The sequence below is a fragment of the Anas platyrhynchos genome, chromosome 29, assembly GCF_047663525.1.
Source record: "Anas platyrhynchos isolate ZD024472 breed Pekin duck chromosome 29, IASCAAS_PekinDuck_T2T, whole genome shotgun sequence".
Taxonomy (NCBI): domain Eukaryota; kingdom Metazoa; phylum Chordata; class Aves; order Anseriformes; family Anatidae; genus Anas; species Anas platyrhynchos.
The window spans coordinates 2,474,257-2,500,333 of NC_092615.1; the positions used below are offsets into that span (position 1 = coordinate 2,474,257).

At 45.6% G+C, this 26,077-nt stretch overlaps 1 long non-coding RNA gene across 3 annotated transcripts in view; it reads right to left on the reverse strand.

Annotated features, from left to right (window-relative positions):
* Positions 1–417: 417 nt before the first annotated feature.
* The window catches only part of LOC106019897 (uncharacterized), a 77,804-nt gene continuing 52,144 nt past the window's right edge, over positions 418–26,077 (reverse strand). Inside the window, exons 5-11 of one of the 3 annotated variants that reach the window (XR_011805289.1) lie at positions 24,781–24,916; positions 24,080–24,262; positions 22,156–22,356; positions 18,925–19,059; positions 7,327–11,502; positions 4,979–5,087; positions 418–3,821 (exon numbers count right to left, since the gene is read on the reverse strand). This is a non-coding gene — a long non-coding RNA (uncharacterized lncRNA). Of the gene's footprint in view, positions 5,088–5,200; positions 11,503–18,924; positions 19,060–22,155; positions 22,357–24,079; positions 24,263–24,780; positions 24,917–26,077 lie in introns of those variants that run through there. The other 2 variants (XR_011805290.1, XR_011805288.1) reach the window with 2 other exon arrangements.

A 26,077-nucleotide genomic window follows, 5' to 3' on the forward strand; every position in this document is an offset into this window, starting at 1 on the left:
CTTTGGGACACTTTCCTGATGGGGTTTGCAGGAAGCAGATCAGGAGCTGAAACCCCTGCAATTTCCAGCAGGCAGATTGCGATTTAAGTCTCTTCAACCCCAGACATGCAGCACTGTGAAATAAGAGAGAAAGAGGAGGAGGAAATCTGGTTGATGTTGCCACTCCTGTCTCCGATCAGGTCTCACTTTCCTGACAACATGGCCAAACAGAGGGAGAGAGAAGACGTGCAAATGGGAGCTTGTGTGACCCAGGGGAGTGCTGTGGGAGCCTAACCCTTCTCTTCATCTTTCACTGTCATGTCTGGCTCTCGCCATTTCTTTTTAGTAGTTGCTTTCCGCAAGTGTTTGGGGGTGGCGCAGCCCTGTTTTGACAAGGAAGAGCTGTGAGCAGCCTGCTAACAGCAAAGCTCGGTGAGTGCTGGACAGAAATGGGAAGAGGCTGAGACTTCCCCAAATGTGGCCAGATCTTGGCACAAAGCAGTGATGTTAGAGGTTTCCAAGACAGGCAGCATAAAGGAGATTCAGTGAATCTTTTCAATGAGGGCAACTCCTACGTTGCAGTGGGAATGCAATTTGACATAATGGACCTCAGCCCTCTGGCCAGTCCGGGCTCAGTGGGGTGAATTTACACCCAGTTGCACCATCTTTCCCAATACCTGGCTTGTTGCTGTCAGCACGATTCATTCTGTGAAGCATTTTGGGGGTACTGTGTAGAAGAGAGGCACGGCAGAGCACAGGTGTGCGGTGTCTAATTCAGCTTTCTGAATCCTGAGCCATCTGAGTTATGCATCTGTGCTGATCAGAGTTTGCTCTGCAGAAAAACCTGCACTAAAGACTTCAGTTCTGATTAGATGCCATATACTGGAATGGTCCTATTTTCCAGTCCAGAGGCAGCTTGAAATCTCACACAAAGAAGATTTAATAAAGCATTTCCTTTCAGAGCTCAGCCAGACACAAGAGATTTCACATCGCTCAGCTAACTGCAAACCTCAAGTCACCCATGGCCCCTTTCTCCAGCATCTCATTTCAACTCTCTGATTAACTTCACACAGCTCCTCCTTTTCACCTTGTTTTTAACAGCAGGAGCATTTATATTTGTTGTTGTAGAAAAGGATTCAGAGGGACTCGGTTGATGGAATGCACATATCGGTGCTCCAAAATGTGCTGGGGACCTTCCCATGTACTGCAAAAGCAGGGTTGTAACTGCAGCAATGCAAGAATCACCAGAGGATCCTGACCCCAGTGTGCTGAGTTCTGGGTACATGCTTGAAGCTGCTAGTCATTTCTGAGAATTTAAAGCCTCTTGTTTAATGTTCAGGCTCAATTTCTGTGAGTATATGAAAAAGGGAGCAGGATTTATAATGTTTTTGTCTAGAATTTAATCAAAACCTTCCCAGCTCCCAAACAAGCACCTTTGTGTATTCTCTGATCCCTTTTCCCAGGGCTGGGAGCACTGTGGTGGGTAGACGGCCTCTCCCTGAAGTCACATTTCTCCTTGATTTATTGGACACGGAGGCTTAGTGGGCTATGACAACCTCAGCCAATTCCAAACTATTTTGTGTGGCACGAGTGCTAAATGCCCAGGTACTGGGGATACATTTCTCTAAAAGCTCATGGGGGTGACGGGGCTGTTATTGAAATACTGACCCCACACTCGGTATTTCTGAGACGTGCTCGTGTGTGTGCCTTGGCAGCAGTCACCACCTGCTCAGCGTGTAGTCCTGGGCTCAGCGCAGCCTCCGTGACTCAGCACCTTGCCAGATCCTCAGCGTACAGAGGACAGGTTTAGAGGGCTCTCTCTATCAGTTTCTATCAGAGTTTGGAAACAGAGGGTGGGAGAAGGCAGGCGCTGCATTGCAACTGAGATTACAGCACCATTTTGAGCCTTAAGATTACTGGGCCAGACCTTTAGGTATTATAAAACCATGCTGGCTAACCTAGCCTAGAAAAGAGAAGGCTCCAAGGAGACCATACTGCAGCCTTTCAACACTTAAAGGGGGCTTATTAAGAAAGTTGGGGAGAGACTTTTTACTAGGGCCTGTAGCAACAGGACAAGGGATAATGGTTTCAAACTGAAACAGGGTAGAATTGGATTAGAGAAAAGATTTTTTTTACCATGAGAGTGCTGAGACGATGGAACAGGTTGCCCAGAGAAGTTGTGGATGCCCCGTTCCTGGAAGTATTAAAAGACCAGGCTGGATGGGACTTTGGGCAACCTGGTCTAGTGGGAGGTGTCCAGGTCTATGGTAGGGGAGCTGGAACTAGATCTTTAAAGGTTACTTCCAACACAAACCATCCTATGATCTATTCTACGTTGATCTATTCTACGTTGCTCCAGTAGCATTCGTGGAGGTATGCTGGTCTTTATCAGCTGGTCAACGGTGGGAAACCTTAGGGAGTAAGACAAGAGTAGTCTATGCAGCACTGGGATTAAGAGCCACAAGAGCAGAGAGGAACAAAGAACCTGGTGTTGGGTTTGGCCAGCAGCCCCAAGAGCTGGCTTTATTATTTCACAGACTCAGTGAAGTATGGACCCTCGCCATTGAAGGTCATCATCTACTTCTTAACTTCTCCCTGAAAATCTTGGTGTCCCTACTTAGTATTTTGCACTGAGAGGCCAGCCAAGCAGAGCTATATTAATTCCAAAAGTGGAGTTGCTCTGATTGCCAAGGTCTGCATCTTGGTGTCGTGCCTATAAATATTAATGGTCACTCTGTATGCTGTGTGTTCCTATAAGGGGCTCACGGGACAGTTTACTTTGAACCAGAGAAAACATGAAAATGACCCTATTTTTCAACCCCCCACCCTTAATGCCTTTGTAGATAATTGGCATTTAGCAACGGCCAAGTCAGCATTTCCACTTCTTGCTCGTGTTTTCTGGGGTTTATAACTTAGCCATAAAAAATCACTTAAGGCTGCAGCTTGGCAGGAAAGGGATCAGCATACCAGCTAATGCTGAAAATTTATTTGGACCTCAGTATTCAAAAGTTCAGGCAAGCCATTTTGGAGTTCAGTCAACATGACCTCTCATCCTGGGGAAACACCCAGGCAGGCCAGAACCAGGAAAATCACATCCACTGAGGCTGCAATTCCCACTTGTGCAGCAGCTTCTTAATCACATTACTGCTGCGCTGATTAAGATTGCAATCCTGTTGCAGTGGAAGCCTAGCAAAGAACATGCGGGAAAACAGTTTCTGCCCTAGAGAGCTGCATATTGCAATAACACAGCTCACGAGTGGGCAAAACAAGGCGTGAAATGCCAAAGGGTGAGCAGAGGTAGAACCCCCCAAGCTCAGAGGCCTCGGGCCAGCCTGTGGTGTTCGAGCTACTGGTGTCCAAAGCAAGGAGACCACCAGGGAGACTCGACATGAAAAAAAGCAGCCACCCAACAGAGATGCAACAACATCCACGAGGGCATGCAGCAGGCTGTCCCAAATGCCCGGGGTGTGATCGGTGCTGGCACTGCGGACCACGCCATGGTGGAACCTGTTTGGCTTGCTCCGGAGGCGGCAGGCGCAGGGCCCCAGAGCCAGGTAGCTGCTCGGCTGGTCTGGTGGTGATGTGGGAGTTTCTGGAAGTGGCACGACTCTCCCTGAGGTTTGTCGGAGCTGCCCGAGTGCTCTCTGCCTGCTGCAGGTTGCGGAGCGCTGCTTGAGGAGGCCTTCTGTGGTGCAGTCAGCAGCAGGGCTGGCTGGTGGGCATAGGGCATCCTCTGCCCCCCTGCTGCTAATTTCCATGTCAGATACAAGGTGGAGGGGTATCCTCAGGGGCAAATCCACTTGTTTAACCCATGGGAGCCTTTCTCTCTGTGGTCTCATGAGCTATTTCAAATAGAGGATAGAAATGGGTGATCCAGAGCGATTCCTTAACACACCGTGTGCCTGTCACTGACTGTTCCTAAGGACGCACAGCTCCAGCTGGCTCAGGACATGGTATGAGCATAAGCACATTGTCAGAGCCTTCACACCTGGTTTCAGGCTCCTTTCTTATGTGTGACTGCAGTCAGTCAGACAAGGTCTGTACTAATAAATTAACCAGTGCCAGGGCTGCTCTCTGTTACACTGCTCGAGTATTGCTCTGCAGCTTGGTCCAGTCCAGATGCATTTCAGGAGCTAGCATGGGTCAAAGACTCTTCTTTATGGTCCATCTGGATGTGACCACGCAGGTTTGGAGGGTAAGAATTTGTTATGAAAACAATGGCCATTCTGTGCCAGCTGTCTTCTCACTGCAGAGGAAAGTCCCAGGCACATTTAATTTACTGGCACAGACCCAGCCAGAGCACACAGGATCCCCTCAGTCTTTTGAAAGACAAGGTTCATTGAGGTCAAGCAGCTATTGTCACCACATATGGCTTGCCCGGAGAATGGAGTTCAGTAAGTCATTGGTGAATAGGTTAAATAAAGTAGATGCCAGCACTGAATTTAGCAGAAGTCTATTATCTGGAATCTCTTGGTGTTGATTTTTTGGCCTGGAGCCACCTGAAAACATCTATCTCGGGGCATTAGCTCAGTTACCATAACAACTCATCTAGGAATAACTTCTGACAGCTCAGAGAGCAGACCGAGGTGCTAGGTGGGATATAAGCCACTCTTAGGTCAAGATAAGCATGTCCAGGATTCTTCCTCTTCTGCAATGCTGCCTCAGTGTCCCTAGTAGGTGTCAGTGCTTACACATGCTTTAATACGCTTCGGACCCTGCTTTATCACTCAGAGGCTGCAGCCTAGTTTTCCAAAGGTCCATCCACTAAAGGAGCTACCTCCTGGCAGAAGAGCAAAAACATCCATCTTTGGGGAACCTGGCTAATTCCCTTGTTGCCATTCAGTTTACAGTCTCTGATTTTTGGACTCATAAATTATAGCTTGGCGTGAAAACTGTGACTGAGCCACTTCCATAAGGTCCAGTTTTGCTGCTAAGAAACTGCTTCCTATGTTTGACTCTGAAGATGACACAAGGATCGGTGTTTTGCATAGACACTCACCGGTGGCTCCCTCCAGGCTTCTATTACTTCTCTGTCCTGTCACCCCTGCTCACTCTCACTAGAATCACCTGGGAAGCAGTCACCAGCAACCGCAGACGTTGCCGAATCTCTACAAAGAGAAATCAGAAAAATAATGGGGTCTACACAGTTTGACCCTGTACAGAAAGCCAACACTGCAGCCAAGCATGAATTAAGCCCCTTACGCTGAGCTTCGGTGTGATCTTTTGATGCCTGCTCCTTGCACTGACCTCCCAGCTCCTGGGGTTGCTCAGCAATTGCTCCTCAGCATGGAGGGAGACTTTCCACTCCCGTACAACTACTCCGGACTTGCCCTGTTAAGCTTAGACCTAGCAGCAGGCTCCAAGGCATCTCGCAGTAGGATAACGATCCTTTAAATAGCACTGGGAGTCTCTCTTCTCAGGGAGAACTAATTAAGTTCTTCAGCACATGCTTAGACATATGTTGACCTGGTATGCCTTAACAGGCCTGCTTCCATCTACTAGATAAATAACACTGGCTTAAAAAATATCCTCCTGGAGATGCGTTACTTAGGCAACAGCCAGGTGGGGGACTGACTTCTCCATCTCTGTGCCTAAAAGTAATATTTATGTGTATTACTCATGGGCCAAGCTCTCTGCTGGTGTAAACTCCTTGAAATCAATTTATAAATTCTGAAAGGACCAGTGCAGTCAACTCTGGTAACCCCTAGTATAGCGCAGGCCAGCAAACGACACCTTTATTTAGCTCAGTTACCTATTGTTCAGCCCAAGAAGCTCATTTAACAAAAGCTGAGGGTTGCATCAGCAGAGAACACAGTCCATAGGGTCAGAATTCTTTCCCTGGGCAGTTGCATGAGATTTCAGTAGATGAAACTGAACTAACACGTGTCCCATGGTGGCAGGGGGCATCTATCTTGGCTTGAGGCAAAGAATTAATGATTTGGAAGTATATTCTAAACCAGGTTCTTTTCTGGTGTGACATGGCACAGCTTCCTGAACTCCTCTGTAGCTGTGTTGATTTATACCAGCTGAGGATTTTACCCAGCTGGGATAAATGCTCTGTCCTGTGTCCTGGTGTTTTATGGGGCATATGTGCTACAGGGTGGGCTCACAGCAAATCCTAGGCTATTACAGTCCCCTGAAATTTCAAGTGAGTAACTGAGCGCTGGAATACAAATCTTGTTTTGGCATTTGCAGAAAACCCAGCCAGCAGCTGCTGTCAGCCAAAGCAGAATCGTAGTGTCCTTTGCTAGGACCCAACAAAAAAACCCAACAAAACAACACCCACCCCACATAAACTTCGAACTTTGCTAATTCCTGATTAAATGTTTGCAGCACAAGCTCAGTTTCATGTCTGCATAATTGGAAAGAGCAATTCACAGGAGTCAAGAGACTCAGCCCTGCACTTACTGGCTCGGCTGGGTGGGGTGGCTGCCTGGTAGAGCTGCTGCCTACGGGCCATGAGCATCTTGGTTGCCGTCCAAGCCATGATAATGAGCTCTCTAAGCAGATGCTGGCCCTGAAGAGGTACCCCTAGAAATTTTCAAGAGCTTCAGTCCCCGTTCTGAAGACACCAGGGATAGTCCTGCATAATTTTTAAGGGTCTTCTGAAGAGTAACTAAGAAAGTAATCCTCATTTTGTTAAGCTTAAGTATCCTACGCAGGGTCTGTACCCCTGTCAGAAAATGTTTATGGAACCATAACCCCCCAGAAAGGCTGAAAACCACTGTTTAGTGCTAACGTATGGGGGCGAGCATGGCTAGAGAAATTCAAGATGTCTCACTGTAAACATCCTCAGAGTGCTCCTAAAGCTACAGGCTGCCCTGTTCTCAGATGAGAAATGGATTTTCGGGATCATGCACTAAGTAAGCAGAGCCTTGCTTATGGGAAAAAGGCTTCCAGGCAGTTGCAGATTGTCAGAAGCAGGGGTGAAGGCATCTTCTGCAGGAGGAAAAGCAGGTGTGAAAACCTGGATGTGGCTTAATGTGATGGGAAAAACAAAACAGTCAGAGGATCAGGTTTATGTTCTCCCCATGCCTGGGTCAGCGCCTCCTTGGTCAAATGCCATTTTTGATTGCATGTCTACAATGCTCCAAGTACTTGCCTCTGTCTTATTCAGATAATGCCAAAGAGCACAGCCAAAGCCATGAGAAACGGGGAGCGTGACAAGGGCTGAAAGGAAGCAGATGGAAGAGAGCTTGGCCGTGGAAAGGCAGCCCAGCCACAGGCGTTTGGTAAGTCCCTCCCTGCACACCAGCTCCAGGACTGTTCAGAAAGCAGCTCCAAGTGTTTTCAGCACAGTGCCCATGAATAATTAACCCAAACAAACTACAAATAACGTTTCCTTACCAGCTCACCATGTGGTCTGAGCTGCCAAAGGAGAAGCGTGGGTAAGACTGACTCAGCTCCTGGGGGCAGTGAATCAGAGCAAAATGCCCAGGAAAGGGTGAATTCTGTCTGGGTGATGAAGCAAGAAGAAGCTGAGGTGGGTTTTGCTTAGGGCCCTAGATGGGGACGCTGGACATCTGAGCCTCCCTCTAACCTGCTCACAGGATTCCTCAGTAAGTTGCTGGTCTTGGCCTTTCTTTTTTCTCCCTATGTGCAACTCCGAGATAATTTCTTCTTCCTCTCTCCCACTCTTGATCCATCCAGCTGTAAGTGACTCAGGTTAGGGACTGACTGCTTCTGAACAGTTCCTGTGAGGTGAGGCCCTGATTTCCAGGTTGAAGGCTCTGTAGAGCAAATAAGTGGTAAGTACACTAGAGACAGTCCTGGAGCCTTTACATATCCAAAACACAGAGACAGGCTCGCTTCTCTTACAGCAACCACCTTACCTGACATTAGGGCCCCGTTGTTTCACCAAAACTGCCATATTTTTGAGCCAGGGTTTAGAGAGCAATGAACCTCCTTGTGCTGCTCATCCCTCTGTGTGCCAGTCCCCCCGCTCCAATAACTTCTGAACCAGCTGACCTGATTCAATCCAGTTTGATGGAAAGAGAGAGGTCTTACAGATTCCCGCAATTTTTGAAAAAAAATAAATAAAAAAAATAAAAATCAGTAGGACATAAGAGACATACCAGCTGGTCATCAGTACCTGCCTGACTTCCAAGCAGCTACTGCACCTGCTGCTCCTTGCTGGCAAAGCAGGAAGCTCTCAGAAGAGCTAAGGGCTTTGCTGGGGAGGTCTGAAGGGGATAAGGGTGCCCTGGGGATATTGGGAGCACCAAGAAAGGAAGAAATAAAAAACAGTTGTAAAACATAATTCAGGAGAACAGGTTTCACCAGTTCCCCTGCTCATGGAACAACTCACTTTTTAGGTTCAAACTTACATTCAGGATGAAATAGATGTTTCTTTAACCACTACAGTACTTTCCCTAGAAAATGTCAGTGATCGTTATCTGTGTTACCAATACCCCCATAAAGCCTGCATGTTCTGTTGCTCAACTGAAAAACATGCCTTTCTGGATTTTTTTTGGCAGCAAGAAAATGTTTGATTCTTTTCTTCCAAGAGAAACATTTGAAGAAGTGCCATAGAAAATGGAGTCTCTCATTTTCCAGGAGTATTTTTTTCCCCTCCTAGGAACAAAGAGTATTTCCCAAAATACTTCCCTGAGATTCTAGGACAGACAAAGCTATGAACTTAGTCACACCTGAAGAGCCTTCAGTCCAAGCAACAGAAATGGACAAAGGCTGGGATGGGACTAGACATGGGAAGAAGGAATGTGACTTTTCCAAGGTCAACCACCAAGCTGGGTGCACGGTGGAAAGTGTGCTGGCACTGTTGGGTCAGCGTTTCTGCCACTTGACCATGCGGCGCCTCTGTGCATCCGTCTGTCCTGAAATAATGAGCTTCTTGGAGCAGAGCCAGTACTTTCCTGAGAGCTTGGAAAGTGCCTTGTGCAGCCTAGGTGCACTCATAAATAATAATTTAAATGTTAATAACAATATTAAAGTGGAGGCGCGACACTGAAGATGGGACACACTCAGCAACAGAGTCCTAAATCAGTGTCTCCCTTCTAGCGAAATGTACAATTGGTCTCACAAAGTCTGGGGGACCAGTATTTTCTTCTCTGGACCTGGCAATCGCAGTCTTATGCTCTGTAGAAGGCAAACTGACCTGAGTAGAATTAGGTCCAGTATCTGCTCTAACACCTCATGCCTGTAGCTGGCAGCTCTGGTCAGCTCCAGAAGCCTTTTTGCAGCTCAGGGGAATATCTGGAAAGAGTAAATTAACTGCGGTAGTGCAGGGAACTGCTTGGACTAATGTTTTTTTCAGAGATAGGCTTTGATTGACACTTCAGATCTGCCTGACAATCTCTTATTCTAAGTGTAAGTTGCTGCCTTTCTTCAGAGCAAGAAGAGCTGGTTGGGTTGCTGTCCTTCAAATGATGGATCTTATCACATGGGAAAAAGAAGAAAAAAAAGCAAACCACCTGCAAACAGCCACAGGTATAGCACAAAAAGAGGTAAAACTAACTGAAGCTATTTGAGTTATTTCTGTTTCTTTCCCTCTATGGCATAATCCAGTGCAAGATATAAAAGAAAAGAGACTATACTCTGAGGAACAAGAGCTGACTGCTCTTTTTATTTGACTGTTGTTCTTTCCCTTCAAGAGACTTTTAATGCTTTGCAGATAGCACCGCGCCACCCTCCAGGGATGGGAGGGCTGGGAAGGCAGTGGGACAACCTCTTTTTTACTCATTTGGTCCCCCTTTGGTCCCCTTTTAGTGCCCGTCCTCCCCACACTGCCTCTTACTCCATAGTTTGAGGCATCCTCAGTGCTTGCTAAATGCTGTGATCTCACTGTTCAGCTGCTCACAGAAGAGGTGAGCTCTTTTTACAATATAATTTACAGTTTACCTGAGTCTGGTCAAGAAGAAGGTCGGGTCTCCAAACAGGCAGAGGCTGGCTTCAAATCATCTGAACACCACTTAGGTGGAAAAATGGGTCTCATTTGAGATATCCTGTGTCTTCTTGCTCATCTAGGTCCGTAAGAAACAGCCAGTCTCTTCAGTACAGGGCTGCTGCTGTATGTCCAAATGCCAGGGACGATACTAAGAACTGCTCTGAAATAGATGTTTTCCTTGTTCTCTGCAAACACAGGTGTGGACAAGACCGATGACCGAAGCTGAAAGGTGTGCAAGCTCCTGTTTGCACATCAGCCTGGGCGTATCGTAAGATGGAGACATTTGCAACTTCGCCTGCTGCACCATGGACGGGCTTTCTTCTTGCCAGGAGCGTTTATCTTTGGGATCCTCCTATTGTTGGGGCATCACAGCCAGGATTACCACGAGTACTGCTGTTTGCTGCTGCGCTCACCTCCACCTCACAGCTGCAGCCAGGCCTTCCCAACCAGCTCCTTTTCTTGAGCCTCATGAGCAGAAGACAAGCCCAGGCAGGGCCGTCTCCCCCAGCTGCTGTATTTCAGCAAGGCAGGTCAGGCTGAGGCATGTCTCAGTGGCTCCTCTGTGCCTCTCCTCTACCCAAGTTGTGGATGCATCTAGTGCTTCAGCTTACAGGGCCATCAGTCTGGCAGCTTTCCTGGGCACTAAATTTACTTTTTAAAGTTACATCAGTGTTGTACCCAGAGGGAACAGAGGAACAGATGCAGTCTGTGAAGTCTGGCTTTAATTCACCTGCCTCATTTAATTTCCTGCCCTGCCTTCTAATCAATGAGTCTGCACTGGTGGCCCTGGGAATACAGAAGTTTTTTCATATACAGGAGAATTCAATGTGGTGGCTGTTCCAGCTGAGCGTTCCGGGTCTCCAGCAGGCTGTGTCATGTCTCCTTTGAGGCTGCTTCATAATGGTGTTCCCTGCCCCAGAGGCACTTGCACATAGATGGCAGCTGCATTGCATTTCCTTCAAGGGGCCACTGGCACCAGGCAGCTGTGCCCCGTTAGCCGACAGAGGCTGGCTGTGTGGGGTTCTCTCCTGGAAACTGCTGCTCTCCTTCCAGGTGTTCCTGGTTTTCAGCCACGTGGCTTCCTCTGCAGGGCCATGCTGCTTTTTGGGGCTCTGTCCCCACAGTCGCTCTGCCATCCTACCTCAGACAGGCTGTTGATTCCAGACATCCCTCAGTACCTCCCAAGACTTCTAGCAACACCATGGGATCAGCGGTGCTTCACATGGGCTCTGTTCTCGAGGCTTTGCAGGGCCTTCAGGCCAGGCCATCATGCCGTGGTGGCCCTGGTGCTCCTTCACCAAGGACAGTTGCATCAAATCACCTCAAAAATGTTTTCAGGACTTCATTGCCTCATACTCAGGACTATCAGGAAGCCCTGATGAAATGATTTTGGGCATTCTTGCTTTGGTTAAGCATATTCCCTCGCAGTATTGCCCAGTTGCTTAATCAGCCAGTGTCAAAACCCTGGGAGACAAGCAGGCTGTCCTTGGCTGGTAGCACTTAATTCGTGACGTTGCCGCTTTACCTCGTGTATTATAATCTGTATCAGATTGCTCTTTGCTTGCTAAAATGGACAATTAGGATCCAGTTGTAATGCAAATTGCACGGTGGAATAAAAACTGTGGGGAACAAAATCACAAATAAGTATTTATGTCAGCCTTTGTTACCGCGTGATAGGTCCCGCTCAGTTACTGCTCGCTGTGAAGCATTAGACAGAGGAGAACCTGGTGTGCCTTTGTGTTTTATAGGCACGAGCTGCCGAGCTGCTCTGGGTAAGACTGCCTTTAGGCACTCGCGGGCCCCGATAATGTGTATGTGTGCAAACCTAACAGACAGATTGCCGCCTACACTGGAAATTTGATGATTGCCTTGTTTTTTTCCAAGGCTCTGTTTTATATACTGCAGGCCAAACCCATGGGGTAATTTCCAGTCTCTCTGCACAGGGCTGAGCTGACGTGGTGAGAGAAGCGTAGAGATGCTGAAATTTCAATCTGCCACATAATGTGCTCCTAATACTGATGGCCTTAATAAGTGTGTTGTCATCGGCGGTGTTGCTGTAGTTCTTGCCATTGTTATCTTTCCCAAGTCTGGTGCTAAGCCTTGTAAATTAAGAGGAACCTAAAGTTTCTGTGGAATTAAACACACAGGAGTCCTGCAAATGCACATGGAAGAGTGCACGTTTAAAATGCCAAGCCTTATTGATGTAAAGTGTTATGCTGCTGGTGTAGCTGCCTTTACTGCACATCAGCTTTGCATTTCCCCAAGCCCCAAGCAACAAAGAATTGAGCCGCATGTTTTCATAGCAAAACTCATTTTTGAGGACCGAGGTGGACTATCCATGTTTCATGTGTTATAGCTGGTAGTCAAGAGGCAAGTTATTTAAGGGTTAGCAAAGCTTGTGAAGTACCTGTAAGATCTGGAGTGAGAGTAATGACTGTTCACATCCCATTGAAACAGTGACTTCTAGAAGAGAGCAAGGAACAAGAATGAGGGTTTGTGAAGCCAGACAGATGAGCGGGGATCAAAGTCCTCTGAGAAGCTATGGCACCATAGCTCATCTATCTACTCAGAAAAACCTTTGCAACTGCCATTAATGACTCCAAATGGCCTTGTTTTCCCGCTAGCAGGGAAATAAGCAGCTTCAATGGGGAGGAGTAAATCCATTTGATTGCCCACGTTGCCGGGAATAAGCATCTTATTACTTATTAGTAATAACCCAACCTGTTGCTAGCACTGTAGCCACCAGAACAGACAGCCTTATCTGCCAGAGAATCATTACATTGCTCCTAACATCTCAAACTGCCACTGAACAAAAGGAGTCAGAAAGGCCTCAAGGAAGAAAGCAAAAGGCAACGTGGAGAACCTGGCTTATAAATGATGTGTGTAACAAGCGAAATATTTCAGGGCCAACACATCTTTTGAAGAAGAGTTGTGCCAGGCAAGACTGAGCTCTTTCTGTTTCTGACCTTCTAAGCCAATGCGTGGTATTCATCCATAGCTGATGGGTTGGTGGCAGTGTTGGCTTGTTAGCTCATCTTCTGAAGGAAAGAGGGGCATCTATACCTCGGGTCTGCGATGCAGCAGCTGTCAAGCTCAGGGATCTGGTCCAGGATTTAGATGAAAATTCTCCACGGAAATTGATGACAAAGCACCTGATCGCTTCACCACGGCAGGGGTGTTCTCACATGGTGACACCCTGGGAAATTCTCACTCAGAATAGATCAGATTCTGCTCTCATTTATGCAATTATAAATCCAGTGTGGTTCCATTTGAAACAACTGTTTTCATCCAATGCAAATGAGATCAAAATCTGGCGCAGGCTGTTTTTGTACACAATGGAAACTGACTGAATTATGGGAAACAGGAAACAAATCAAATGTAAATCTAAATGGAAATATCATGCTCTCTGTTACATCAGAATAAATTGGAAGCAAGTCTGTCGATTCTAATGGAATTCATCTGGATTTACACCAGACCGTGGCTCAGCATTTGTCAGTTGGCTGCACACCGACATCAAAACACAAACCATGCTACCTCGTCTGAATAGCTTTGAACAATTTCTTCCTTTCCCTTTACATTTAAGCAATTGCCTCTGCATCCTGATAGCTGATTAGCCTTTTCAAACAAATAAACCCCTGCAAACAAACATCAACAAATGAGCCCCTGCTCTCGCTAGCATATTCAGAATCTAAATGATGAGTCTGAAGTGCTGAGCTTGGTTTTGGAGTCACTTAAACTTGCTCCTGTCCCTCTTTGTTCACAATATGGAGTAGTGCGGTTGAGCTCACGTGGAAACAGACTGTTGCTATTCTCATTTCCCCTAAGCACACCAAATCATCTTCCCACCATCAACGGTCAGGGCCAGCTATTTCCTAGGATACACAAGAGACCTTTCAGTAGACAAGCAAAATATCACCATACTTCTGCTGTTGCTGTGCTCAGATGGTCAGAATGGAGCTGTAACCTTCCCTAATGTGTCTAATATGAAATTGTGTCACACTCTGTTCCTGCGGGCAAGTTACTGTTCCTCTCTGTGCCTATGTGCAGCTGACCATAGGAGCCTGTTGCTGATGGGGCAATCTTCATGGAGGAGCTGAGAGGGGTAATTAATGTCTGAGCTGCAAACTAGGCTTCTTGGATAAAAATTACTGGAAAAGCACAATGTCTGAGGAAGAGAACAGCCATGTCAGCCCTTTCCCTTGAATATCAGTTACCTCAGCTCCTTATATCATTCAGGTTTTAATCTGTGTTACGTTTTTTTTTTTTCTTGGATAATTAGTAAAATGTATCTGAACTAAAACGAGACGAGGATGATGCACAAATCCCTAAGTCGATGGGGCTCAGGGAAGGACAAAGCACTCAAATTCAAATACATTATTCAAATACAAATTCTGTTGGTAACCACCTGAAATAGTAGTCACAGTTAGAGAGAATGTTTAAAGTTAAAAGATTTCTCTGAGAGTTGGATAACTGTTTGACTGGACACCCTTCTTTCAAGGGACTTGCTGCTCACCTGCAATCAGTCTCCTGGGCAGAAGAGGTAGGGGAGCACTCTGGTCTGAACACTTGTTCCCACTCTTGCACTGTTTTTTTTCTGTAGGATCTTTAGGAAGTTAATTGGCCAAGATTTTCACAAGTGGCCCCTCTCTATGGCTGCTTGCATGCGTAGGTGTTCAATCTGAGACATGAGCAATCACCCTTTTCTGGGTCATTAGCAACAAAGCACACACGGATCTCAACCAGCATCTGAATGTGCCAGCCACTACCTCTCAGGGCATTTATGTTCCCATCTGTAAGTTGTTATAATAAATACTTGCCTGATTTTATAAAGCTATTCAGGACTCTCAAATGAAACAGAGGCTTTCAAGTAGCTGTGATTATTATGGCTTACTCTTGCTTAGGCTTATTCCTGCAGGTCAGCTATACTTAATTTGTGAGAGCTTTCTCATTGCTGGCACTGCAGATTCCGTGTGGCATGCAAAGCCTTCCTATCTGGTTTCTGTTCTTTAGAGCATCACCTGGAATAAATGCCTGCAGCCAGGATGCACCCGATGGTTGTGTTGTTGATACAAAAACAAAAGCTCCAGTTTACTTATTGCTCACAGCTTCCATAACTCTGATTACCATGTACCAAAGGCTTATTTTATCCATGTCAGTGAAGTTAACACAGGAGACTTGGAAGCAGAGAGAAAACAGAAATGAGAAGTAGCTGGGTCCCAGCCCAATCCCAGCTCTCTGCAAGAATGCACCATATGCAGACATGGGCAGCATTGGACTGCGAAGTGTAATGTAATCCTAAGGAACCAGCTAAAGTCAATTTGCCAGCCTCCTTGGAGACTCTCAGCAGCACCATTGCGTTTTACTCGCTGACTGTAAATGGTCTTAGTGCGCATGATAATAAAAACTATATAGAGGTGGATTTAATAGGATCACCAAAACCAGAGTAAAGAGAGAATCACAATTGCAGAGACATTTGCTGCTCCACCAATACAAGATGGGGGTGAGGGGAAATTATCTGCTTTTATAGGAATAAACCTCTTTAGGCAACGACTGTAAAAGTGGGGATAATTGTAACTTACTGTTCACACACTGCAGCGGGGAATCACATCCAAGTCTGTAGTTACAAACTTTAGCTTTAAATACTGTGGACTGGACTGTGCTGTGCAGTTTTAGTGGGTAGTCACATTGATTTCAAAACAGTTTTCCCTGGGGTACAGCACTGCTTTGTGCGAGCATGGATTCAAGGCCCTGCGCTTGAATCTGATCTTGCATTCTGAGAAATCAAGTGACTGTTGGTGGGCATATACCTGACTTACTTGAATATGCATGTGACCTGGCCTCAAGAGCCACTCCAAACTTGGCAAGATTTTTGTTAAGTTATCCTTCTAATTAGACCCTATCTATGTTAAGCAGAGTCATATCCATTTTAGCATGGATGTGAGACTCATTTGAACGCAGAGCTGGATCTTAGTCAGAAATCAGGTTTGGCCATGATGGCAATAGAACAGGTTAGCCTGTAAACCCAAAGCAAATTTGCAAACTCTGTCTGTTCAAAAAGAAATGCATTAATAGATGACTGATCTCCTGAACCGTCATTTGAATAGTTTTGACTGCACGCTTGTTTTATTCCTGGGAAATTTCAGAGTACAAAAAGACTTCTATTTTCCTTCTTCATTTGCCAAGAATCTCTTTTAAACTCGTACGTAATATAGACTGAGTCTTGGATCAGATCTTCAGCTCACGCATACACAGAAGTTCACATGTATGGAAGTATCGCAATGGACTTCTGTAAAGAGATACTGATATATGGGAGCTGAGGATCAAGGCCAAGAAAATGAAAGCAAGAAACTGGTAGGTATGAAGCTTTCTGACCTGGAGTGGTTACTCCAGGCAATGTGTTATTTCGTAAAAAAATGATTCATCCAAAATGGCAATCTTACTCATTTGGGAAATGAATGTCTAGAACATATGTCTCCATGACCCAGTGCCATCCTTGAAACAATCCCTTTTTATGCTGATAGTTTGAGAACTTTTTTTTCCACTGTCTGCTCTACCCCCAAGGTCATTTTCAGATAATGGCAGATGGTTTGAATTGAAGTATTTAATTGTGAAAAAAGTCAAAGTAAGTTTTTTAAACAAAGCCTTTGGCAACAGCTCCTGATTGTAAATCGGAGAATGTGCTTGTATTGGGACAGTCTGGATTATTTTATTTTATGTGATTTTAATGCTTCTAAAAGCAAGTGTTTGAAAGCTATATACTGAGAATCCAGCAGATGAAGTATGTGGATCAACTTGTACAGAGATTGTTGGGTGTCAGGAAGGAGAAACGGAAACACAATACAGGACAGAATTCTGAGCAGGGAGTGCCCCTCAGACAAATGACACTAACATTATGAATAAGTGGAGAAAAATAGGAAGAATGAGTAAATGGGGCCTTGGTTTAGTGCCCTAAGCACTGAAATCCATTCTTATTGTGGGGCATCCTTCCATATTGCTGCAATGTGGTACCTTGGAAAGAAGTCTGGATCCCCTAGTGCTCAGAGAGATGTTCAGAAGGGAATCTGAACATCATGTTACGAAGTAAGACCATATGACAATGAAGACTGTATAAAAACAACTCTGGGATTAAGCTAGGGCTGCTTTAAGCCCTGGGTACATTAGGCTAGATCTGCCCATTTCTGGTTTCTTGCAACTTGCTCTGAAGCTTTTACTACAGCAAAAGGATTCTGGAAGAGAAGAGTCTCCTGCTGCTAAGCCTTCACCATCACTGGGGAAGTGACTTTTTTGTAGTTTAATAGTAAGTTGTCAGTTTTCAAGCCTGTCAGCACAGTGCCTTTCTCCCACAGCAAGTAGTTCATTTCAGCCAGGAGTTATTCCTGGTGTATATGAAAGAGAAGAGAGCTTCCTTTTTTCTTTAAAGGAGAAAAGAAATAGCCTTCCTGACAGATTCCGAGTGAAGTCTATAAAATCCTGGGTGAAATTCCTAAAAGCACTGATTATGATAACGTTAAAAGAAGCAAGAAACTGCCCTGGGAGATGACGTGAGAAGGGGTGTTCCTGGTGAGATGTAGGACCAAGTCCATCAGAAATGTTTGTCAGTGACCAATTTCAGGTGCCTGGGGAAGGAATGTATGACCAGGGCAAGCTTGGATGGGTCTTGCTCTTTCCTGTTCCTTCTGGAGGCTCATGCTCTGCCCAGCATCTCTTCTCTTCCCAGTCCCTGTTAACAGCATTTTGTTTCTCATCTTTTTCAGTTTGAACATGGGGAAAGGAGGGGAAGCAGGTCTACAAAGCAATTTCCAACCTGTTTTCTTATCAATCTCTCTCCTCTGTACTAATACTTGTTTTTCCTAGGGATAAAGGCTGGAGATAATTCCTTTAAGTGGCAATTAAGCTCCAGGTGGCTGCAGAAAACTGTAGCTTTCCCCAGTTCCTGCAGAGACACAGCTTGAGCCACAGGCTTCCCTACTTCCCCAAACCAGGATATTTTTTTCCTGTCTTTGTATGATTAAGGCCCCACTTGTCCAGAATAGCCCAAAGTGATTGGAGCAGTGGGGAAAACAACAAACCACAGATGCTCCATGAACTGTCAGTGCCCTCCTTCAGAAATGCACTAATTTCAAAGAGCAGGGAATAGTTTCCTCCCAGTCCTCATCTGACCTTGTGTTTCATCTGCAATACCTCTGTTTTCCAAGCCCTGAGCTCAGTTCAATATCCTTGCACCCCTGCTGTGGTGGCAAATATCAGAAAGAGACCTCTGATCATGCTGGACAGACTACTGCAGGCTAATGGAGAAATACTTGCACTCCAAGATGCAAAGCGAGTCTCATCAACAGACCTGTGTGATCAGTTTGGCTCATTAGTTAATGAGGTTAATGAGGCACCTGTGTATGAGCCAGCTGATATGAAAGGGGACACATCGAGTCTTAGTGATTGCTCAAGATGACACAGCAAATCACTGGTAGAGCTAGGGAAAGACAGGGCACAGCACGGCATGGCAGGGCTCTGCTCCAGGTCTAAGGCATCCCAACCTACCTTTGGTGCAAGTGGAGATAGCTGTGAGCTTGATTCTGTCTTGTGTTGGGTCTGTGCGAGGACAACGGGGAAATATGGCACGTCAGCAGGCTGTTTGTGTTGGAAATATTCTCCGTTATCAGCAAGACTCATGAACTTTCAGGGAGATCACTACATCTCTATTTGCAAAGAAACGTGAGCCACTAACTCGGAGGATCTCCCTTTCTCTGGCAGGCTTATCATCAATAGCATCAAATAATGGCATGTTACCTTTTCTACCTACTTTTAATGATTTATCATCCCTGAATTATGCACCATTGGTGACAGTAATTTTCCCTGATTTAGACAGGTAGATGGAATTACAGTTCTCTCTGTTTGGTGTGCTAACATAATCAGAATTAATATTTTGTCTTGTCTGGCTTATCTTAGTTAGACAGTAGCTATTATTTCACCTACTCTATTTCTCTTCCCCCTCCCTCCACAACTAAAATAATTTGATTTTAAGCTATACTTGGAGCAAGACTCACCTCAAATCTGATTTCAAATTCCTTGATAGGAGTCCGATCTCAGTGCTACCAATCTCCACCATGTCCAAGCACAGTCAGTCATGTAACAGGCTGGATCAAGCAGGGAGAACACATTTTATCGATCGCTGCAGATACCTGTACACAAGCACACACACGTATTTTTGACTTTGCTTGCATGCAATCCAGCATTGGGCAGAGTGAGTCAGAAACTGCTTCCCACCTGCCACCAATGGCACATGCTCTGGTATCCCACACTGTGGCCTCATGGAGATCGTGGTTCTGGCCCTACAAGCACATGGCCCTACAAGCTAATGTGAGTGCAAATGCAAAGGAACATTCCTCACTCTGTAGTGTGTGTGTGCTGGGAGGCAAAGAGGTGAAAGCACGGATTTCATTACTTGTAACATGTTACTCCTTTGTCCTTTCTTTTTCTAGTGTGTTCCCACTTGTGCTGATTTACAGTCACCACCATTGGGCTTTGCCTCCCTGTGTGGGATGTTGAAGTGTGTTAGATGCTACACATACTGAATTATTTGCCCTCTTTTTTTTTTTTTTTTCTCTTTCCCTCCCTATTCATGGTTGTTTGTTTTCTCTTCATTCATGGCATCAGAAGGACGTTTGAACAGCAACTACTCAATCCAAATGAAAGGGAATGTTGCTTTTGGAAGATCCAGCAGAAGCCTGAGCAGATCAGATACTAAATTATGAATTAGCTGGAGATTTTTTTCATCTCTCTCCTTTCTCTTTTTTCTGGCTTTTCTTTTCTCTCTCTATTTTCCTAACCCTAATTAAAATGTGCAGGGCACAAAACTGTAATGAAGGACTGGACCCATTATTTTTGTTTATGGCAAAACCCAAGCGGAACAGAACTCTAAATGGGCTCTGGTTGAGTACCATCTCCCTCCATAAAGACCATAATAAATATCAGCCACATTGATTTTCCTTCCCCATGAACCCTTTGCTATTTGTTCTGGTCTAAGTGCACTGTGTTTTCCTCTGAGGTTTCTTTTGCTCTAACTGTTCTATTATCTGTTGTTGTTGTTAATCTGTGTTGAGTGTGTAATTGAGATCCTAAGAGGGAGTTTAAGAGAAACCCCCTTGGGAAGACATCTGACCTACATGAAGAAAGAGAAAAAATAAAATAAATAACCCAAGCCATTGAGGCCAACTGCTCTGTTTACCTGGTGGAGCCATTTCCTTTATCAAGGGCTCTCATCCACCCCAGGCTCAGTTCTCTTTCTGTAATTAGTTTTGCGTATGTGTTTTTAACCTCTACTTGATTTTTGCATTGATTTCTTTGCCTTGGGGGGACATTTGTCTGTTGATTCCCTAGGCCTGATTTTCCCTTTACCTGCAGATGTCTGCAGAACTGGTGTTACAGTCAGAGATGCTGCAGGCAGAGGTAGGATGTGGCCCCTTTTCCCTTCCCATTTACATGCTGCTGCTAACACCTGTGATTTATCCTGGCCCAAGCGATACAGTACGTGCTGGGGGGTGATGTAAAAGACGTCTCAAAGCACATGACAGCTACCTAATTCCCCCTGGCTTTCCTAGGGCATAAGGCATGGGCTGAATGCCTCCAGGGGGACTGGCTAGAAAGGTGTATTCAGCTGACCTCAGCACTGCCTGCCTGCTCTCTATCCACTGCTGGCCGCCTGATCCGGGCAGTCCATGTCCTCAGCACCCGAACTTCCCGTCTCCCTTGTTTGGCTGCTGCCGCGGGGACATGTTGCAAATACACGGAATCCATTATTGCCTGCTCACTGTTCCAGTTCCCCAGTCTCAGCAGATAAAGAGTTCTCAGTGTTGTCTTAATGTCTCTTTGTAGTTTATTAGAGGCCTAGGAGGCACGAGGGGGAAATGAGAATGTGACTCAGAATTCCCTGTTCTGAGTCACGTGCTTCCTTTGCAATCTCATTTGTAACAAGACTATTAAAAGTAAATTATCTGAGCCAAGCGGCAGTGCTGAAGCGTAAGGGCTGAGGAGAGGGAAGCAACACCCCATCGGGTGTCTCCAGATGGAAGCAGCTTAGCTCAGCCAGTTTAATCCGTCCCTTTCTGCCCATGTTGGGATTTCTGCTCTTACTTTGGGAGGAATGACAGTGCTGACAGTGGTGGATGTGTGGCTGGCTTGATTTCCCCTCCAGTCCTGATGAAGAAGTGCCCCTCTTGGCTACAGCTTGGGGATGTCTTTGGGCTCTTGACATGAAACTGGAAAGAGGAGAGGGAGGTGCCCATGCAATGGGCTCTTATCTCTGGGATGATTCCGTTGATGGAGAGGCTGCGAACTGATGGCTCCACTTGTCTCATGTTTCCATGGTATTTCCATCACACCTGTTCCCAGCGATGTCTAATAAACTGAAGCAAATTGGGATGAGGGATTATCAGGCATTAAATGATGCTACCGAGCCAAGCCTCCCGCTCTGTTCATTATGACAAATTTCTATTTTCTCCCAGGGACTGACTGCAATTCAAACTGAGGCAGGGTGAGGAGGTGGCTGATGGCGTGTCTGTGCCTGTGTCAAGCAGCTGGGGCTGCTGCAGGTCTCCTGACTTGTCTCTCAGTTAAGGTCAGGTCCTGTTTCTGTTGAAGCAATTTCATATCTCTCAGTGGAGGTTGGATCAAGCCTTTAAGGAATTAGACTCTACTTTAGTACATACAAGTGAGCTCAGCCTTTCAAAAGTCCCCTTTGATCCCTCCCATTCTGTTCAGGAATTGCTTTGAGTGTATCTATTGACTTTCCATGGAAAGCGGACATATCTATGTAAAAAACCTTGCTGGTGAATGTTTTATGGAAGTAATATTGACCTTCCCGCAGGTGCTGAAGAGAAAAGAAAGTCCTACTTTTCTGTAAAACTAAACTAAAATTGTATTTGATGAGTTCTATAAAATGTTTATAGATTTTTATTTTTTCCTACTTTGTCCAAAACATCTTTTTTCCCACAAAGGCCAGAGGCAGAATATTTACAGGGAAAGAAGGGAAATGCTTTTTTGAAAAATATTTGTGCTGGCAAATTGTTGCAAATTTTTCAGCTCCCAGATGCATCTAAACAAGTAACAGCAAAATTTTGGCTGCCTTTGCAAAAAAAAAAAGAACAACCCAGCCCAAACCAAAAAGAAAAACAAAAACACAACATAGGATTTATGGGCTAGTTTCAGGTATAATCAGAATCTAAGTTAGGTTTACTGAGTATTTACTAGCTTCATGAAGTTTACAATGGAAGCAGTACCTGTGCAGTCTTGTGGAAAGTAAATCCAGGTTCCTCCCACTCCAAAAAAAACAGGTCAAACTCTGTTTTTCTTGGCAAGCCCTTGCTGCTGCAGTCATGCTCTGCTGTGGCCACAGTCTCACGGATCCTCCCAGACATGTTGTAGGTCTTCAGGTGGTGACATTAGTTCCCTCCATGGGTGACAAGGTGAGTCTCTGCACACTGGGAGAAAAGAAATGGTTCAGGGTTAGGTTGGGCCTGGAGGGATACCAGATCTCCAGGGGGTATTAGCTCACCAAACTTCATGTGGTGTAGGGATGAACACAGCTGAGCTAAGCAAAGAAAGATCTGTCCTGTTTCTGAGCTGGTGCCTGAAGGGATACCATGGCACCTTGAAAAGGCTGCAGGAAAAGGCCAATTCTTCCTAAGAGCAGCTCAAATTTTCTGTTCTTGATGTTCATTGCCTCCCGTGGCTCATATCCTGACAAGAGCTCATCGCTTATCAGCATCACTTGCCTTAAACACTGCAAACCATCGATCTAGCCTCTTCCATCCCTAGAGTAAGGACGTCTCCAGCAATCAGAGAATGTCTTAAAATGGGAACTGGTGCATTACTTGAGTTGTGTCTCTCAGCTTCAGGTTTTCTAGGTTTTCTGCTATAGACGGAGTATAGAAATGTTCCTCTCATTTTTAATGAAAGATCAGATAATCTGTGTCGCAAGAGACTGAGCACAGCAAGAGGTTTCTGAAGAATTTAAAGAGCTCCCACCTTACACACTGCAGTCACAAGCAACCTGTTGTCTAAGATAACCTACAACAACTGATTATTACAACATACTTAAATATCTGCTAATGAAAAATGTATAAACTATGTATAAGCTTCATACATTACATGATCCCTGCTTCCCTCTGAAACCTCTGTCTTCCTACTAAGTCTTCCAGCAGCAATCTAAGTTTCCTTTCTCTGTCTTTTCTCAGCCCCTGGTGGCTTTGCTCAGTTCATCCTATGTCACTTGTGTCTGGATCTGGAAATATTTCTCAGGACATTTGACTCATCCATCATTTAGATAATCAGAAGGGAAAAAAAACAGAGTGTCCAGCTATGAACATCCATAAAAAGCACCATGGAAAAAACCCTCACCTTGAACTTCCCTTCCTGCTTTTCTTTTCATTTCATTTGAGAATCTGACTTGACAGTCTTTGCTCTGGCAAGAGTCCCACTGAAGTTATTAAGGGCAAGAGCTTGTCAGGATTAAGAGGAAGGATTTGAAATCTCCGTGAGTGATAGCAATATCCCTGGTTCTATTAGACCAGATAAGTATTTGCAAAGGACATTAACCCTGGTGCCTTGAGCTAGATGGTGACTGCCCTGGGGGGAAAGGAGATGAAGTTCCCAATGGGGATACTGCTCTACATCTGCCTGTAATATGGCTGTGCATCCCTTCCCTTGTTCCAAAGTTTCCATTTGTCCATCAGAAGCAGGGTGCTGTTGGCAATGAATGAGCGTGAGAAGCCTAAGTGGGAATTAAGACCTAAAACTCAATGTTGGCACCGAGCCTGGGCGTGCAGGTGTCCGTCAGAGACGATTACACAGCAAGTTCAGCCCAGTCAGGTGTTTCCAGACTGTTGCTGCTTTGAGGGCTGGATTTGGAAAGGCCACCTAAACTGCCCTGCCTTCAGTGGGTGCAAACGTCTGCACAAACATAGATGGATGTGAGCTGGAGTCATGTTTACTAACTTCCAGGACTCCAGCATCCCTGTTTTACCAATGTAAACTTCTCCTGCTTCTCTGCTCCCATTTTTCAGGAAGGGACAGTTATCATGGATCAAACATTCACTTGGCCCATATGAAGGACAAATGTAACTCCTAGGGCAAAAGGCAAATAGAGAGTGTCATCGGGAAAGGAGAAATTAGGATGGAGTCGATTGAAAAAGCTTTTCTTACTCCTCTTTCTGCTTTCCTGGGCCTGCAACACTGGACAGACTCATGGATCATCCGTATTTCTATCTGGCACTGAGAAAATCCATGCTTTGTGCAGGAAATCAGAGCGCTGCTCATGCCTTCTCCGCTGTAATTCCTGGCCTCACACCCATGGCGTCTACACGCGCACGTGATTTGCAAGCCCTCCTGTCAGGGGGAGATCACATTAATGCTGATGTTAAAACCAAATAAACACTGAAACAAATTTAAAACAAAAATAGCATTTCAGAGGCTGTGTTCCATTCCCACCACCCACTACCATTTATAACTAATTGGGGCTTTGTTATATTCTCTCACCCAGTGACAGATAAATACTAAACTCCACTGGTTAACAATAATCACCCTAATTATGCCAAGATGACATTTACAATACAGGCAATTGCTAATCCATTACCTCACTCTGCTGAATACTAGAACACTCAAATTAAAAGTTATTCACCCACAAAGAACAATGTTTTAGTAGCTGACACAGCTTAGTAAAGGAATTTATTAAGGTAATTTGCAGTATTCCCATAAATAAAACATTCTAGAGTTCCCCCGTCCTCCTCCCCCTTCCCCCAAAATAATCTTTTGTGATAAATCTTTTTTTTTCCCTCTCTTGTAGTGCAGTTAGAAGAATAATAATTGAAACTGTCAGACGGAGTTATGTGTTTAAATTTGCTTACCTGAAAGACAACAGAGAGCCGAACATCTTGCATCCCTTCAGGCTCTTTTCGGAGAACTGGGGCGATACTTAGTGGTTTGTGATGTGTAGGAGGTCACTGTGGTAAAACCTTCACCCATGTGGGGTTTCGATGAAACCTAAGGGAGACTCAGAATGAAGGAACGAGGAAGCTGTGACCAGCGCTGAGACGTGCAGTGTGTGGAGGATGCTGGCCCCGCGTGATAATCCAGCTGGGACTGGCAGGGCTCTTTGGCCCTCATCAGAGAGGTGCTGAGAAGGCAGCAAAAGGGCTGTGAGTCTCCTTAAAGATGGCTTCAGTTCAAGCACGGGAGTAAATGCTGAGCCCTCTGCTCAGGTGATGTCCCAAACCAAAGGCAAACAAAAATCAGAACACGGCTAGCCCATGGTGGGAGAAGGGAGGCACTTGGACCTTTATTCCAACACCTGGAGGCTTTTTTCTTTTAGTGATTTCTTCCTGACTCATATCCCAGCATTAAAACACTCACAAAAGTTTATTTTTTTAAATTAACAATTTTAATTAATTAATATTTGTCACTGGGAGGGAGTCCCACATGGAGTGAGGAAAGGGTTAAATGGACATACCAAAAAATCAGAGCTGGGTTTCACTGCACCCCCTGAGCAGCCCCTTGCACCTGGTGCTGGCAAAGCCTCTGCCAGCAGTGGATCCAGACAAAGGGATAGAGCAGGAAGGGATTTTGGGGGGGGGGGTTTGTTTTTTATTGTTATCACAGCAGCTATGGCCAAAGCTATTTGCAATAAAGCAGCACGTCGCAGCAAGCCAAGAGTCCCTGCTAGCACATCCCCGCTACGTGCTGGCCACCTGCAGCAGCAAAGCCAGCAGCACGCCGGGTGCCAGCGTCAGCTGAGCCCCACGCAGAGCGAGCAGCTTGAGGGGGAAACAAGGCAAAAATTCGGGGCAGCATCGCCAGGCTGATCGCTGCCTGCTCAGGAGATGGCTGGAGGACTTGGAGCAGAGCTGCCACACATCTGTGTCTCCTGCACAGACCTTCTCTTTCTGCCCAGGCACTTCATCCCAGCGTAAAAAAAAAAAAGTGAGCCATTTGTCTGGGATGTTGAAGCCCCCGGCAGCTGGGCTGGAGCTGGAGCTCAGGGTGGAGAGCAGATGTCCAGAGACCTGGTGAAATGGTCCCTGTGCATGTGCAGCTGAGCTCTCCGGCACTGACACCCTGGGTCTCTCCCGTCCCAGACACATTAGACTTACTCTGCTTATGCAGGTTGTTATCGTGATGAACAAATTGACTCCACATTTTCCTGCC